At 49.1% G+C, this 17,703-nt stretch overlaps 1 protein-coding gene and 1 long non-coding RNA gene across 4 annotated transcripts in view; both read left to right on the forward strand.

Moving 5' to 3' along the window:
- The window catches only part of LOC119451021 (RING finger protein 141-like), a 155,080-nt gene that overhangs the window by 34,465 nt on the left and 102,912 nt on the right, over positions 1-17,703 (forward strand). The window lies entirely within an intron of this gene.
- On the forward strand, positions 14,720-17,377 carry LOC125945169 (uncharacterized). The gene is made up of 3 exons (XR_007466669.1): positions 14,720-15,322; positions 16,671-16,868; positions 17,294-17,377. It is a non-coding gene; the product is annotated as an uncharacterized LOC125945169 (long non-coding RNA).

Raw genomic sequence — 17,703 nt, forward strand, 5'->3', positions numbered from 1 at the left:
CCTTGGTCCTGCAGTGGACATAAATATAGGCTGACGATGATGACGATTAGCTTCCTAGAGGGTCGCACTTCTACTCTGCCAAAACATTTTGGAAGAGGACTTCCATCATTTTGCTTACGCATTGACGTCCTCTATAAAAAGAACATTTCTCCAAACGGAAGCCCTTACTTGCTCGTCATCCCACCTTCTCTCAGGGATGAAATATTGCAGGCATCCCATGATGAAACAACATCCGGCCATTTGGGCTTCACACGAACGCTCTGCTGAGTGAGACAAAGGTATTACTGGCCAAGATTGACGGCGACCGTTCAACAGTACGTCCGGACATGCCTTGATTGCCAGCGGCGGAAAGTGCCAGCCATCAAACCTGCAGGATTCCTCCATCCTATCAAAGTACCCAGAACTCCATTTGCACAAGTCGGAATGGATCTGCTAGGCCCATTTCAAACTTCTGCTACGGGACACCGATGGATTATCTTAGATACGGACTATCTCACGCGCTACGCCGAAACTAAAGCTCTACCACGGGGAACGGCCAATGAAGCAGCTCGATATTTTATGGAGAATGTCGTGCTGAGACATGGTGCCCCCACAATAATAATAACTGACAGAGGAACTACTGCATTCACAGCCGAGCTATTGGGCACAGTTTTAAGACTTAGTGGCACATCTCATCGGCAAGCAACGACGTAAGATTCGCAAACGAATGGACTCACGGAGTACCTCAATAAGACACTTGCGGATATGCTTTGCATGTATGTTGATGTGGAGCATAAAAACTGGGACGAGATACTGCCATATGTCACCTTTGCATATAATACGGCTCAGCAAGAGACAACGAGGATGACACCGTTCTGCCTTCTCCACGGTCGCGATGTCACAACCATGCTCGATGCAATGTTGCTGCATGAACATGGATGCGATGGCATCGAAACTGATGCTGACTACATTACTCAGCATGCGGAAGAAGCCCGACAACTTGCACGCATACGTATTCATCGGCAGCAGGAGTACGTTGCAGGGCGCTATAACCTTCGCCACCGAAAAGTCTCCTACGAGCCTGGAGAGAGAGTTTGGGTCTGAACTCCTGTTTGCCGTCGTAGCCTTTCAGAGAAACTATTGAGGCGGTACTTTGGTCTGTATAAAGTCATCCGACGGCTCTCCGACGTCAACTATAAAGTCGTCTCCGATAGCCCACATTCCTCAAGGCGTCTCTGCCTCCTCTCCTAGAAGCTGCAGCAGCGCCTCATTGGTGTCCACAAGGAAACTACGGACGTGAGAGCCATGAGAACGACTGGGCTCCACTGGCACACGCTCGCTAGTACGGGAGCTCGTCTTTGGCGCCCATCGTTGCCTCGGCGCACATGCTGCGTTCCATAAAGTTAAACAACGCAAAAGCGATTAGACATTCCAGATGGCGCTTGCTCGGCCTTCTAAAAACTTAGTGCATCACATTTGAAATCATGCAATTTCTTAGCGCCGCCGAGCTTACCCGGATGTCCATTTCCGGCGCAGTGGCGTTGCCGTCAGGAGCGTCTGAAGAAAGAACTGAATTTATTCCGCCAGTGGCTAAAAAAGACCTTATTCTTGGTTGACTACTTTCGGGGATATAATCACTTTCGCGGGATTTCGCGTCACTTGCGTCAGCGTGGGCATACTTAGCGTTCCTGGTACACTACTATCATCCGTCGACGTTTCCAGTGCTAGTCGCGTGAAATGTCGTGAAAGTATCCCAGAAAGGGATCGTCCAAAAATAAAGCCGAAGTTTGTCGACGCGGTCCTGCATGCACGTACGTTTGCCTACGATCTGGTCAGTCCGTATCTCTACAATTGTCATGCTGTCGCCACAAATAGACGAAAGTACAATTAATGCATGCACCAAATATTCAACCTTTGGCAACAGGACCACGATTTTGTAGCAATGCCTTTTCAGCTGCCACTCCTTGCGCTTCGTCAATGGTATAAGAGTGGCGCTCCGCCTGCGTTATGTGTATCAGCCAGTAGAGAATGGTGGATGATAAGGGCGGCATATAGAATCGAGCGAAATACATAGTGACAAAATCGCCGCGCCGGATTCGACCGCGCTATCATAGCCGAATAGTCACTGTCTTCGTCGGTGGAGACATCGAGGGTGTAGTCGGCGCTGCTTAAACTTAAGTCGCCGCAACCGTGTCGCTAGTTAACATGTCAATGAATAAACGATGGACGCGCGGAGCCAACCCGAATGCACTCCCGAATGGCGTGCCAGAGTTCGCTTGCCCCACGGTTTAGGCGCGGTCGGTGCTGGTTTAACTAGGCTTCACTAGTTTCGGTTTCCAGGAGGTGTCGGCAACATGGCCGACCACCATGCTGTGGCGATGCCATCGACGTATCAACGCCAAAATATTGCAATTTCCGCTCAACTCGCCGGTCAAATTAGCACGTACTCGTGCAGGCGGAGTCCGAATTATGTAGAATGACGTACCTTAAGGTGTCCAAAATGTCGGTCATACTTATACTTTAAATTTATGAGCCAGTGATGGTGCCTCAATGTAGTCCGAATAATTGAGCTTGTTTGAATTGCTGGTGTCGAAATAATTGGTCGACACCAATTGTGAATCGGCCAGTTGCTTCAGCTTTACGAGGAAAAACAGACCGTTAAAAAGTACCTGATGTCGTCTGAAGCATTGACTGAGCGTTACGAGGGGGTCATCAAGGGTGGCCTGGCTCAGAAAAGCATTGATGACATTGAGTCTGGCCAGGTGTTTCTGACTGATGCTAGTGCCTTGCTGAAAACACAACAAAGTGTCAGCTGTCAATGACAAAATCATATTGTTACGTGTGGAAGGACACAGACGAAAGAAGCTATTTACAGGCTATTTACACTGAAGCCAGACAGCCAGGCCCACAATCGCTCGCACCAAGAGCACAGACACACTTCATCGTCTTTCGTGCGGCGGCTCGTCTCTTCAACATCTTTCGATGCTATCGTAATACTACACCCCCCCGGCGGCAAAGCGCCGTCACGGTGCTGTTAAATATCCAAGGTGCTTGGAGAGGTGTAGGGTTTGAGCTGGGCGACGTGGACAATATCACTGGTTGTCACAGCGGAGGACGTAGTTGGCGTGGCTAGAACGATTTCGTAGGTGACATCGGTCACTTGGCGGAGCACGAGATATGGGCCTGTGTAACAGGAGAGCAGTTTTTTAGAAAGGCCAACTTTACGCGATGGTGACCAAAGCAACACGAGGGTGCCGGGCGCAAAATGCACATCACGGTGACGGAGGTCGTAGCGTTGCTTCTGTTTTTCTTGAGACACTTGCAGACGAGCACGCGCAAGTTGGCGAGCATGGTCAGCATGGGCGATTGCATCACGGGCATAATCGCTAGATGAAGCTGTGGGGAATGGAAGCACAGTGTCTAGTGGTAGCGTCGGTTCTCGGCCATACAAGAGGTAAAACGGGGAAAAGCCAGCAGTTTCGAGACAGGAAGAGTTGTTTGCAAAGGTAATGTAAGGTAGAGCCAGGTCCCAGTCACGGTGGTCGGCGGAAACGTACTTCGATAGCATGTCTGTAAGCGTGCGGTTCAAACGCTCAGTGAGGCCGTTCGTTTGTGGGTGGTAGGAGGTGGTAATTTTGTGCTGTATTGAGCAGGCACGCATGATGTCGTCAATGACTTTGGACAAGAACGTACGGCCACGGTCGGTGAGCATTTGACGCGGAGCACCATGCATCAAAATGATATCGTGTAGGAGGAAGTCCGCGACGTCAGAAGCGCAACTGGTCGGAAGAGCGCGTGTTACGGCGTAGCGGGTCGCGTAGTCCGCAGCGACGGCAATCCACTTGTTTCCTGATGTAGATTCTGGAAAGGGGCCGAGAAGGTCTAAGCCAACACGATGAAAGGGCTCGGCAGGGATGTCGAGCGGCTGCAGGCAACCAGCGGGGAGCTGGGAAGGCTTCTTGCGTCGTTGACAAAGTTCACAAGCGGTGACGTAACGCCGTACGGAACGGGCAAGGCCCGGCCAGAAAAAACGGCGACGTACTCGGTCATAGGTTCAAGAGATGCCGAGGTGTCCTGCCGTTGGGGCGTCGTGAAGCTCTTCTAGAACGGTTGAGCGGAGGTGTTTAGGGACTGCAAGTAGGAACTCGGAGCCGTCCGGATGAAGGTTGCGACGGTATAGAGTACCGTCGCGGAGTAAGAAGAGGCATAGAGTAGTATCGGCCGGAGAGTGTTCCAAACGGTCGATGAGTGCTCTGATGTAGGCATCACGACATTGCTCGTCGGCGAAATGAAGGAGCTGGGATACTGAGAAAACGGAAGCAGCACTGTCAGTATTGGAGGAGTCAGAGTCGTCAACAGGGTAACGCGACAAGCTGTCAGCGTCTTGGTGCAGGCGGCCAGACTTGTACACCACGGAATATGAAAATTCTTGTAGCCTCAAAGCCCATCGACCAAGCCGGCCTGTAGGATCTTTTAGGGATGAGAGCCAGCAGAGAGCATGATGGTCAGTGACGACAGAGAAAGGGCGACCGTAAAGGTAAGGGCGGAACTTCACAACTGCCCAGACAACAGCAAGGCATTCTGTTTCCGTAATGGAATAGTTGCGCTCCGATGGTGATAGGAGGCGGCTTGCGTAAGCAATAACGCGATCCTGGCCATGCTGACGCTGGGCTAAGACGGCACCTACACCATGACCGCTGGCATCTGTACGCAATTCTGTAGGGGCATCAGGGCCGAAGTGGGCGTGAATGGGCGGTGAGGTGAGAAGAGTGACGAGGTACTCGCCATCATGAACAGGTGGGGAATACAACAGTTCAATATAGGCTATTGACTTTGGTGGTAGGCGAATAAAGCCTTTGGGGCGTAAGCGGCACTGGGGTTCATCAGGAGGTTCTGCGAGAATTGGCAACTCAAGGCGAAGGGTGCTGGTTGAGCAGTCAATAAGAGCAGAATGTGCAGAAAGAAAATCGAGTCCGAGAATTAGGTCGTGGGGGCAATGAGCAAGCACGGTGAAGAGGACAGGAGTGTGGCGGCCGGCGATGCTGACACGTGCCGTACACATGCCGACGATAGGGACAGTACTGCCAACTGCGACACGGACGACGCGTGCCGACGCTGGGGTGAGAAGCTTTCTGAGTCGTCGTCGGAAGGCAGCATTCATAATTGAAATATGGGCCCCTGTATCGATCAGTGCAGTGACAGGATAGCCGTCGACGTCAACGTCAAGAAGGTTTTGGTTCGTAGGCAACGTGAGCAGAGGATTTGAGGGCGGGGTCAACAACGCAGCTTCACCTCGAGAAACTGCAGTGTCTAGTTTTCCCGCGGCATCTGTGAGGCGATAGGCGGCGACGAAAATCGACGGGGTTGGGGCAAACGAGAATGGTGGCGTCGAGTTGAGGGCGAGTGGCTGTAGCGAAGGTGCGGAGCAGGGGCATCAGCGACAGTGGGTTCATGGCCGGAGGCATAAAGAACAGAAGGTCCGAAGGTGCGGGGATAAGCGGCGGCGTATGTCCGAGGAGGAGGTGGCCATCGGTTGCGACAGTGATGAGCGACGTAGCCGATGCGACAGCAGTGGAAGCAGATCGGCCTGTCATCAGGGGTACGCCATTCGGACGGGTTGCGGCGAGATGTGGCAGAAAGGGACTGCCGAGGGCGAGGAGGGCCACTAGAGAACTGGGGAACGCTAAGTTGAGACGTTGAACACACGGAGTTCAGACCCATGTTTTCAAATTCCTGTCTGACGACGGCCTGAATCATCGCAATCGTGGTAGCTGGCGGATCAGGAGGCGTCGCGGAGAAAGCTGAGGAACAGGCAGCCTCGAGCTCGCGACGAACAATATGGGTTACGTCGTCACAGGTGGTGGCCTGACGCGGTCGACCCTCACATGTTGACGTAGCAGCAGTGTTGGGTAGCCGCGTGATGTGGGGTGTGATACGGGCGGCTCTTAGCGTGTTCAAGGCGACGGCATTCTGTTATGATGGCGGCGACAGTTGAGACGTTGCCGAAAACAAGCAAATTGAAAGCGTCGTCGGCAATGCCTTTTAGCACATGGGCCACTTTATCTGCTTCGGACATAGTATCGTCAGCTTTGCGGCATAGAGCCAAGACGTCGAGGATGTATGAAACATACGACTCTGTAGAGGTCTGCACACGAGACGCAAGAGCCTTCCTCGCGGCAACCTTGCGCCCAAGAGGGTCGCCGAACAGTTCCCGAAGCTGTTCTTTGAAAGTGTCCCAACTGGTGTACTCGTCGTCATGCGTTTGGTGCCACACGTGTGGGGTGCCGCCGAGATAAAAGATGACATTGGCGAGCATAATCGTTGGGTCCCACCTGTTATTAGCACTGGTGTGTTCATAGAGCTTGATCCACTCGTCAACATCCTGTCCCTCCAGGCCAGAGAACACACCAGGGTCGCGATGTTGGGCAACCGTGACGATAGGCGTAGTCGGGCGAGCCGAAGCCGTTGCAGAGGCGGTCTCGTCACCGGGGGGGCATGGTGACAAGCTCGATGTACCGACCACTTCGGAGTTCCATGGTGAGGACGGGGATCGCTAACCTCCACCAGGATGTTACGTGTGGAAGGACACAGACGAAAGAGGCTATTTACAGGCTATTTACACTGAAGCCAGACAGCCAGGCCCACAATCGCTCGCACCAAGAGCACAGACACACTTCATCGTCTTTCGCGTGGCGGCTCGTCTCTTCAACATCTTTCGATGCTATCGTAATACTACACCAGAATGTTACGTGTGGAAGGACACAGACGAAAGAGGCTATTTACAGGCTATTTACACTGAAGCCAGACAGCCAGGCCCACAATCACTTGCACCAAGAGCACCACTTCGTTTATCGCGTGGCGGCTCGTCTCTTCAACATCTTTCGATGCTATCGTAATATTATGATGTAAAAGGCAATATCTGAGCAGCTTAGCTCCTCTTGAAGTAAACTAATTACAGCACACTGTGTGAATAGGTTTGTTGTCTTCATTTAAATTAAAGGGAAACTCATGTATTTAGAGTCAGAGCAACATTGTTTTACAGCAAGCAAATACTTTCTGGAATAACGCTTGTCAATTTTAAGTGTTTAAAATAACTTAAGACGTGTCGAGCAGATGGCATTTATTAGCTCCAAAGTGCTCCAAAATCTGTATCTGGATGCTCCAAACTGCTCCAAAATTTGGATTTTGCTGCTCTAGAAGTTGCTCCAAATCGCAGTTCATGAGTGGCACCACTGTCTTCTGTAAAGCACTTCCATGACACGGTGTACCCCTAAAATAGTGAACAAGTCTTAACTGCACTATCGGCATAAACTTTGCAGCTTAAAGACCCTGAATAAGTAGGTTTCTTTCTTAGGAAATTTATGCCATGCATCTAAACACAGTGCAAGCACTTCTGTATATTGACTGATTGAATACCGCATACTTTTTACACTTTCAGGCACTACACAAATCCCGCCTCTTGCTTCTACATACATTCCACTGCCGTCCTCAATGTTACCTTTTCTCATTTTCCATACTATCGAACCTCTCCGACTACACCGCTTCGAACTGCACCGTCCTGGTGTGCCCTAGTAAGATAATTGCACCTCAACTAACTTGATTTACAACCTACAAAACGCATGAGAGAGCCGCCTGCACACTGACACGAATGGTGCTGCTTTAGTTTTTTTCCAGGGGCTTTAGAACCCGTGGGCTTTCTCCGCTGTGGAAGCTGCGCCGAATAGGCGGGCGTCTGCTACGCGATTGATATCTTGGTCGCTATTAGCCAGCATTAAGATAATTTAGCTCCTGTAAAATACTGTTACTGCAAATGATACTGCAGCGACTCACCGCACGCAGAACGCGTTTGTGTGCTGTATATGCACGACATGCACGAAATAGAATAAGCACGACATGGCGCGCATAACCAGGAGCATGAAGCAGAAATAAACGGCTTGCTCATGCTAACGCTTTGCGCCCTTCATTTACTGTCTTTTAGCTCATGTGTTTGAGTCGCTTTACAAGACGGCCTCCTGCGCTCTGCTGTTTCCTTCGTAACTTGAAAGTAAATTTAGCAATTTATTCCCTATGTTTGCCAATTCGTGCATAGCAAATATACTTGCTGATCGATAAATACGTAGTTGTAATTACATAATGACAAGAGGCAATTTATTGCAAGGAAGTAAACTTTTCATGTTTTATTGCCTTTGAAGGCAATAGCTGTACTTATATTTAAAGTTAATAGAAATATTTCTTGTGCATCAAAGGTGGCAAGTTTTACACCTACGTTAATATAATGCAAACACACTTAACATTGTCATGTACCATAAATGCTTGCTAGCTTACGTAACAATCATGCGTTAAATAATAAATTACGCCTACAACTATCCCACCGTTGGGCCATTTGCATATGATAGCATGAAACAACTTACATGTTGATGATTTAAGAGAGGAGTCACAAGGCTATTGTAACACTTGAACTTCTACAAGGCTATTGTAACACTTGAACTTCTACATAACAAATGAGTAAATGGCTGGGCCCAGTAATAGCTATCTATTCATTTCAATCTAGACGAAATTAAATTTCTGTATAAATGGAAAATTTCCAAAAAGAAGGAAGCGCCAGGCAAATACACATGACCTAGATTCATTGCTTCTAGCGCGATGACCTCCAGACCCTGCTCCTTTCTCTCTTCTCATTGACCTATCATACGTAAAGCCCCTAAAACGCATGAAATAACAAGAACAAAATTCATATCAAGGGGGCTCCTTCTTCTTTCTGGGAATTTACGTGCCAAAACTAGTTCTGATTATGAGGCACGCCGTAGTGGAGGGCTCCGGATTAATTTTGACCATCGGGGGTTCTTTAACATGCCCTACAATGCAAGCACACAGGCGTTTGTGCATGTCGCCACTGCTGATCATTTTACTGTTTTATATGCAGTTAAACTTGCTTATAACAAACCTTCATATAACGAATTCCGGGATATAACGAAGTTTTTCTATTCCCCGCCGTTACTCTATAGAAGCACATGTATTTGAGACCTCTACGTAACGAAGTGGCAGCGGGAGACCCCCTTGAAATAACGAATTTTCCCCTCCGACAACCTGATTTTGCCCAAAATTTTGTCATTTTTGCACGAGCAGCAACCGGAAGCATCTTCGCCGCCGCGACGGAATTCGAGCGCTTGGCGTGCTCGAATTCACGGCGACTGCGAGGCGAGAGCACGTGTGTGTGCGTGTGAGCGTGCGCGAGGCAGGCCTGCATCCCTCGACCTGGGGATCTTGCTGCCGCGGGCGTGACCTTTCCCCCTCCTTTCATTCAAACCTGATCCTGCCACTTGCTGCAGCTGGCCTAGCCCACCAAGCCAGCACTCTCCTTTTTCAGTTGATGTTGCCATACCTTGTCCTGCATTCTTGGCAAAGCTATGCCTCGGAATTTTGAGAATGACAATCCACAAACAAATGTCATGAAACAAAACACCCACAGCGCATGCCTTTTATGTTAAATATTCTCAGACTGAAACATTAAAAGTATGAAAAAAAAACGGAAACCTGAAAATTATGCAATTTCTTGGCGTGGCTGTGCATTATCTCCGAGATTGCCCCACGCAAGAGGCCGCGTTTCTACCAGAAAGCTCGTCTTCGTGCATAGCGTTCGCCGCCAGTGTTTCCCGGTAACCATTATGGTTTTATATAAAAATGTCAAGCGAGAAGGTGGTAAAGACTTCGGACGCTACTCAACGAGTGTCCCGTTCTGATCTCGTCAAAAACCTCTGAGCCGGTCCCAGAGGCACCTGCAACAGTCACCAACGCCGCACGGATTCCATGTGAATGTGGGCAAAACGCCGACGGCGTCGACAACGATTCTGTGCGTTGCTGGTGCTGCTGCATGTCCAAGTTTATACAGCTGATAAAACTACTATCCTTACTCCGTATAGCTCTCTACTGATTTGCTATCGCAATTGATGCTTCGCCGTTTGGGTGAAACTGCAGCATATTTTTTTAGGAAGCTGTCATATAATGAATTAGGGTCAGTATTTGTCCCTTTCAAGAGTTGCTACCAATCCACGCAAGATACTAACTCACGAAAGTATTGAATGCGATCCTGATTTATAACACGCAAGGTTGTGGTAACATTAGAAAGACATTCTGAATAGGTCAACGTTTTTGGGACCATGCAAAAAAGAGACAAGTGATCACTTAACTCACAGGTTATAACCCCTGCAGTAGTAGCACTTTCTGCCAATAATGTTAAACATAAATCAATGAGAAATTCGCAAGAGGGCGTGAGCGAGTCGAAACATCAATAAGATTAGAAAAAAAAAAACAGCAAAGCTTATGCTAAGTCGCGCAAGGCTTAAAGACAGCGAAGCTCATCGATCCTCAAGCTTCAGAAGGTTTCGCTAGGTCACACGTAGACCGGGCACGGAGTCATGGTGATTTCGCAAGCATTCCCTTCACCGAGTGGCATATTCTGGCTGTTCCACTTGTCGACGACGCTTGGCAGCGCCTCTTCGGCTCGACGGGCAGGATTGGCTCGACGTCTTCAAGCATATTCCAGCTTGATAGCACGCTGCCACTCTTTTATACGCGGCCTCTTCCTCCGGAGTTCGTTTCGGTCTACCCATGGTGAAGCAAAGGCACAGCACACACTCCCAACATGACAACTGCCGGTATTGCGTGGCGACACCGAGCTTTATACTATCACTGATGTCACGACCAAGCTCTGCCTCCACATCTGTTACCGCATGGCATCCCAGAAGATGTGAAGCGCACGCAAGCCACATACTTTGGTTGTTACTGGCTCGGCTCCCGCCAAATGGGGCTCCGGCGAGGCGAACGCAGTGTCTAGGCAAGTGGGCGGATCTTAGTGGAGTGGAAAGCAGGTGGCACGCGGCGACGTCGGTAACGACGTCTCGGTGACTGGGAGCGCAGTTGCGCGCAGTGTCTAGGCAGCTGGGCGGAGCTTGGCAGAGTAGGAGCAGGTGAGGCTTTTTCGATCGACGAGCATGGTTTTACGGATAGCTTAAAGAGCTTCGCTGTTTAAACCACTTGAATGCAATATGTTAGTGAACTTGGCTACTGACGGACAGGATTGTAGGAGGTTAATGTTAAAATCACCTAAGATTACAACCGGCATTTGACCCGAATCGGGATCATGCAGTACGGATTCCAGGAAACAGAAAAATTCTGCCATAAACCCAGACGGGGGACGATAGACAACGCCCAAAACAAAATATCTTGTTTTAAGAAATAACGCTTCATGGCTTGGGAGCATAGCTGAGAAGTGCGGGATAGTGTCATACACAAAAGATTTCTTTATGTGAGTGTAACACCACCTCCTTTTATTGCGATAGCAATTATATGGACACTTCAACCGGATTTCTGCCGTCGTCGTCGCCGTGAGGTTCCCTATAGATAAAATCTTCGCCGCACGCCGTATGCCCGAGCGGAAGCGTGCGGGGACGCGCGCTATCACGGAGAGCGAACGCACTCAGTCACCCACGCGCAAGCAAGGAAGCGGGAAGCCAGCGCCGGAGCGAGCGCGGAGGGGGGGGGGGGGGCGCACTTCTACTCTGCCAACAACCGCGCTCGTCGCTCGCTCGCTTGCCCGCACCGTCTCTTATCTCCACACTGCTCTGACCTTTATGCGCCGTGCATTCGCCGCTCAGTTTCTGTTGAAGTGATAGACCGCACGTACCTTCGCCCGCGGCGGCGTATGCGCTTGCTGCCAGCGTTTTGACAGTCGTTGTCTCCAGTCATTCAGTGTGATCTATTCATGTTTGTTTGTGCGCGCTCACACCACGCTTGTTCATTCAGTTAGTAATAGTTGGGCCACATTTTCCAACGCACGCTACACATGCAATGCTGACCGGATCGGCAGGGCAGCACTACAGGTGTGTCCCTTCGCATGGGCTGCCCACGGGAAGCGCTTCTCATCAACACCACCGTTTCACACGTGCCTTCTCGTGGTCATCGAGTCTCTCTTCATTTCGGTCTACTTACGCCGCAGCACACCTGCTTACTTAATCAGCTCATGTTTACTACAATTCATATTGCTACCAAAGCCGCGCACCTTACTTTGTAGGACATTGCTGTGTTGCTATCGCATTCATTGCTTCGCCCTTAGGGCGAAACTGTGACATTTTTTTTTATCTTATCGATACAATGCCTTGCAGTTGTATCCGTAGATTGATACTATGTCAGAAATGCTAGCATACCAGGTATCACAGAATGCAAGCACGTCGAATTCATGATTTAAGGGGGCGAGGAACACGTCCAGTTTCTCTTTCTTGTTTTTAACACGAAAGTGTTTTATGCCGGGGTCCACCAAGACTTCACTGACTTATTTCCGTCACGGAAATACGTCACACGAACATACACGAACATAATACAAAGAAAGAAACCAGAAGAAAAAGTTCCACAAACATGCAAAATTTGGAAATCGAACCCACGACCTCTCGGTCCGCGACGATAGATCGCCGAGCGTTTAACCCATTGCGCCACAAACGCATTTGCAGAGAGCTACACAGACGCGCCTTATATATCTAACACTCCTCCGTGTACCCGCGCTCTTGCTCGGGGCGGTGCCGCCGCCTACGAGCAGAAAAGAGAAGTACTGCATTATGACACTAACGCGCACCGACAGTGAACGCTTCGGTGGTCTCAGCACTACGACGCCTCGATGCCAGCATTCGAAGGGACGCTGGCATCAAGAAGCACTACCAACGCGTTCTCGCAGAAGCACTACTAGGTGGCGTTCACCGTACTCAGCACAGCGGAGCGTGGCCTCCGCAATTAGCTCTGAAAATGTTTCTGAAGTTGATCGCGGAGGCTGCAATTACGACGCGCTGTACGCGCTGATTTGACTCGGTGACGATTCAGTTACGTGCTTTGTCTTGCGCGTTGTATTAGTGTGTCAGTTACGTGCTTCGTCTTTCGCGTTGTGCTAGCGTGTGCAGCGTAGTGCAGCTTCCATATGCACGACGGTTGCTCATGGTCATCGACGTTGGTAGTCGTGATGGAGGAGACGTGCCACCAGGCGTCAGCGTGGGTGCATCAACGCCTAAGGGCGCTTTAGCCACAAAACACCAATAGACATTATATATCAATGTGCAATAAACATTACACTACTTCTGTGAAGACATGTTTCACTTTCGTGTTCTATACCGATTCCTATATAAGAGGGATCAACCACATTTTTTAAGCTGTCTGCGTTCAGATAAAAAAAATGTGAGAAAATTTTATGGTTTCTTATCTTTGAAGGCGGTACTGTGAAATGATTCGGAATTGAGCTAAAGTGAGTTAGCCATAATGTGTGACTGTGCACTGTAGCAATGCTTGAAACAAGGAAATCATGTCATTTTGTCAAGGTCACTTTCATCATGAACCCGTATTATTCTCTCGCTTTCAGCTTTCCGTACAAAAATGTATCCGTTTTTTTGCCATACGTAGCAATGATTTTTTTCATAACTTCTTGATCGGGCAAGCCACAGAAGCCGCTTGTTCATGGGCGTTAAGTTGTCATAACTCTTTATCCTCGGTTCCTTGTTCCTGAGGCAAGAGCGATTCCTCATCGACTTTCCTTTCAAGGAATAGGATGCAAATCGGGCAATTACAACGGCTTCTTTGCTGGTGCAAGGTGGTAGTTTGTGAATAACATCCAAATCACATTCCTTAAGAGCAGGTAGCTCAAGTTGGTGGGCTGGACTGGTAATTTTTGAGAGAAGGTTTTCCTTCTCTTCCTTAACTAAGCCATATAACTTCAATGCTTCAATGTTCAGGCACCAGCTATAGTGTTCCAGCTCATTAACCCTCTCAGACGCTATGTACGCAATTGTGTACAATACGATATTGCATCTACAGCAAAAGCACTAATGAAAGTAATGATATTTAAAATGTGTGCATATACCTTGAAACGCGTATGATTGAAATTTTGCTGCTATTTTGAATAACATATGTAAAATGTTTTATTAAAATGAATGGGAAGGTAGCTGAATGGGTGTTTTTGCTTGATGTCAGTATGTTGTTGTATGTAGCGGGTTCATTTCTTTCACTGTTTTTCACAATGTCATGCACCAGGCATAATTTTCAGGCTGCTGGATAAGTGCTTTTCAAGCTTTTCATACACCAAATAGTTGTTTTCTCATATTTGATGTTCCTGTAGTGAGTTTCCGCATGGAAGTCCACATTCTGTAAATTTGACAAAACTCACTAAAGAATTGAAAGCTCTTAATCTTTTCTGCAGCTGTACACTTTCTATGATTCTGAAGGTGCATGCAATCCACAGGATAAAGTGGCGTCTGAAAGGGTTAAGCTGGAGTTTCATTTGATGAACTTGATTTAATGACCTCAACACATTTCATTAAACCAATCATGTCATTGTTCTGCTTATGCAGCTTTTCAAGTATGGTGTCATACTTCTCAGCCAGAAGCTCGATTGACTTTTCAATTACATTCATGGTTTTCATTCCTCATCAACCTTAGCTACGAGTGGGAGAAGCAACATAATTATCACATTCAGCTCACTTAGTTTACCATCAATGTTTATGATCTGAGGGTTACTTGACGTGAAAGCACCTGTTTTCTTTGCCGAAGAACAAGTTATGCAATTGCAGGTGGTTTTAATTGAGTCACCCTCACTGCAGAAAATGGAGGCCGTGGTAACAGAACAATTGCCGACCTGGTAACAATATTTACACGAAACATATTCCAGGAACAGTGATAATTCCATCACTGGCTCATGACAAGTCAAGCACTGGCCGTGTCCTTAGTATCCATTCAAATAGGCATAATCTCAGCACAGCAGCAGCAGGGACTTACACAATATTAGGTAGGAAATTAATCTTGAGACGAGACCAACCTGCAAAAAGCAGTGCGGTATCAGTCAAGATGCGGCATGCTGTCCGCTGCTGCTGCTGTGTGAGAATGTTGGGGGATCCTTGCAGGCGCTGACTTTTATCCACGTCGAATGATGGTCACAGCGCCGAAGATGGCCCAATGGTGTTCCAGGTGATCACACTTTATCGTCTGCACGTAGAAATCCAACATGACCAGGAGGCAGTAACGTATTATCTGCAAAAAGCAGTGTGATATCAGTCAAGGCGCTGCTGCTGCTGCTGTGCGAGAATGTTGGGGGATCCCTGCAGCTGCTGACTTTTATGCTCGTTGAACGATAGTCACAGCACCGAACATTGCCCAGGGGCATTCCAGGCAATCACACTTTATCGTCTGCACGTAGAAATCCAACATGACCAGGAGGCAGTAACGTATTATCTCCAAAAAGCAGTGCTGTGTCAGTCAAGGTGCTGCGTGCCGTCCACTGCTGCTGCTGTGCGAGAATGTTGGGGGATCCTTGCAGGTACTGACTTTTATGCTTGTCGAACGATAGTCACAGCGCTGGACATGGCCCAGGGACTTTCCAGGCGATCACGTTTTATCGTCTGCACGTAGAAATCGAACATGAACAGGAGGCAGGAACGTATTATCTGCAAAAAGCAGTGCAGTATCAGTCAAGCTGCTGCATGCTGTCCCTTGCTATTGCTGCTAAGTGAGAATGTTGGGGAGTCCTTGCAGGCACTGATTTAATTCCCGTGGAAAGCAGTGCAGTATCAGTCAAGCTGCTGCATGCTGTCTGCTGCTGCTGCTGTGTGAGAATGTGGGGGGATCCTTGCAGGGGCTGACTTTCATGCTCGTCGAACGATAGTCACAGCGCTGAAAATGGCCCAGGGGCGTTCCAGGCGATCACGCTTTATCGTCTTCACGTAGAAATCCAACATGAACAAGAGGCAGTAACGTATTATCTGCAAAAAGCAGTGCGGTATCAGTCAATACACTGCTGTTGCTGTGCGAGAATGTTGGGGGATCCCTACAGGTGTTGACTTTCATGCTCGTCGAACGATAGTCACAGCATCGAACATTGCCCAGGGGCGTTCCAGGCAATCACACTTTATCGTCTGCACGTAGAAATCCAACATGAACAGGAGGCGGTAACGTATTATCTGCAAAAACCAGTGCTGTGTCAGTCAAGGTGCTGTGTGCTGACCACTGCTGCTGCTGTGCGAGAATGTTGGGGGATCCTTGCAGGTGTTGACTTTCATGCTCGTCGAACGATAGTCACAGCATCGAACATTGCCCAGGGGCGTTCCAGGCAATCACACTTTATCGTCTGCACGTAGAAATCCAACATGAACAGGAGGCGGTAACGTATTATCTGCAAAAAGCAGTGCTGTGTCAGTCAAGGTGCTGTGTGCTGACCACTGCTGCTGCTGTGCGAGAATGTTGGGGGATCCTTGCAGGTGTTGACTTTCATGCTCGTCGAACGATAGTCACAGCATCGAACATTGCCCAGGGGCGTTCCAGGCAATCACACTTTATCGTCTGCACGTAGAAATCCAACATGAACAGGAGGCGGTAACGTATTATCTGCAAAAAGCAGTGCTGTGTCAGTCAAGGTGCTGTGTGCTGACCACTGCTGCTGCTGTGCGAGAATGTTGGGGGATCCTTGCAGGTGCTGACTTTTATGCTCAGTCAAACGATAGTCACAGCGCCGGACATGGCCCAGGGACGTTCCAGGCGATCACGCTTTATCGTCTGCACGTAGAAATCTAACATGACCAGGAGGCAGTAACGTATTATCTGCAAAAAGCAGTGTGGTATCAGTCAAGGCGCTGCTGCTGCTGTGTGAGAATGTTGGGGGATCCCTGCAGGTGCTGACTTTTATGGTCGTCGAACGATAGTCACAGCGCTGGACATGGCCCAGGGACGTTCCAGGCGATCACGCTTTATCGTCTGCACGTAGAAATCCAACATGAACAGGTGGCAGGAACGTATTATCTGCAAAAAGCAGTGCGGTATCAGTCAAGGCGCTGCTGCTGCTGTGCGAGAATGTTGGGGGATCCCTGCAGGTGCTGACTTTTATGGTCGTCCAACGATAGTCATAGCGCTGGACATGGCCCAGGGTCGTTCCAGGCGATCACACTTTATCGTCTGCACGTAGAAATCCAACATGACCAGGAGGCAGTAACGTATTATCTGCAAAAAGCAGTGCGGTATCAGTCAAGCTGCTGTGTGCTGTCCGCTGCTGCTGCTGTGCGAGAATGTTGGGGGATCCTTGCAGGTGTTGACTTTCATGCTTGTCGAACGATAGTCACAGCGCTGGACATGGCCCAGGGACGTTCCAGGCGATCACGCTTTATCGTCTGCACGTAGAAATCTAACATGACCAGGAGGCAGTAACGTATTATCTGCAAAAAGCAGTGCGGTATCAGTCAAGGCGCTGCGTGCCGTCCACTGCTGCTGCTGTGCGAGAATGTTGGGGGGATCCTTGCAGGTGCTGACTTTTATGCTCGTCGAACGATAGTCACAGCGCTGGACATGGCCCAGGGACCTTCCAGGCGATCACGCTTTATCGTCTGCACGTAGAAATCTAACGTGACCAGGAGGCAGTAACGTATTATCTGCAAAAAGCAGTGCGGTATCAGTCAAGATGCTGCGTGCTGTCCGCTGCTGCTGCTGTGCGAGAATGTTGGGGGATCCTTGCAGGTGTTAACTTTCATGCTCGTCAAACGATAGTCACAGAACCGAACATTGCCCAGGGGCGTTCCAGGCAATCACACTTTATCGTCTGCACGTAGAAATCCAACATGAACAGGAGGCAGTAACGTATTATCTGCAAAAAGCAGTGCTGTGCCAGTCAAGGTGCTGCGTGCCGTCCACTGCTGCTGCTGTGCGAGAATGTTG

Source organism: Dermacentor silvarum, chromosome 4, assembly GCF_013339745.2.
Source record: "Dermacentor silvarum isolate Dsil-2018 chromosome 4, BIME_Dsil_1.4, whole genome shotgun sequence".
Lineage (NCBI taxonomy): Eukaryota > Metazoa > Arthropoda > Arachnida > Ixodida > Ixodidae > Dermacentor > Dermacentor silvarum.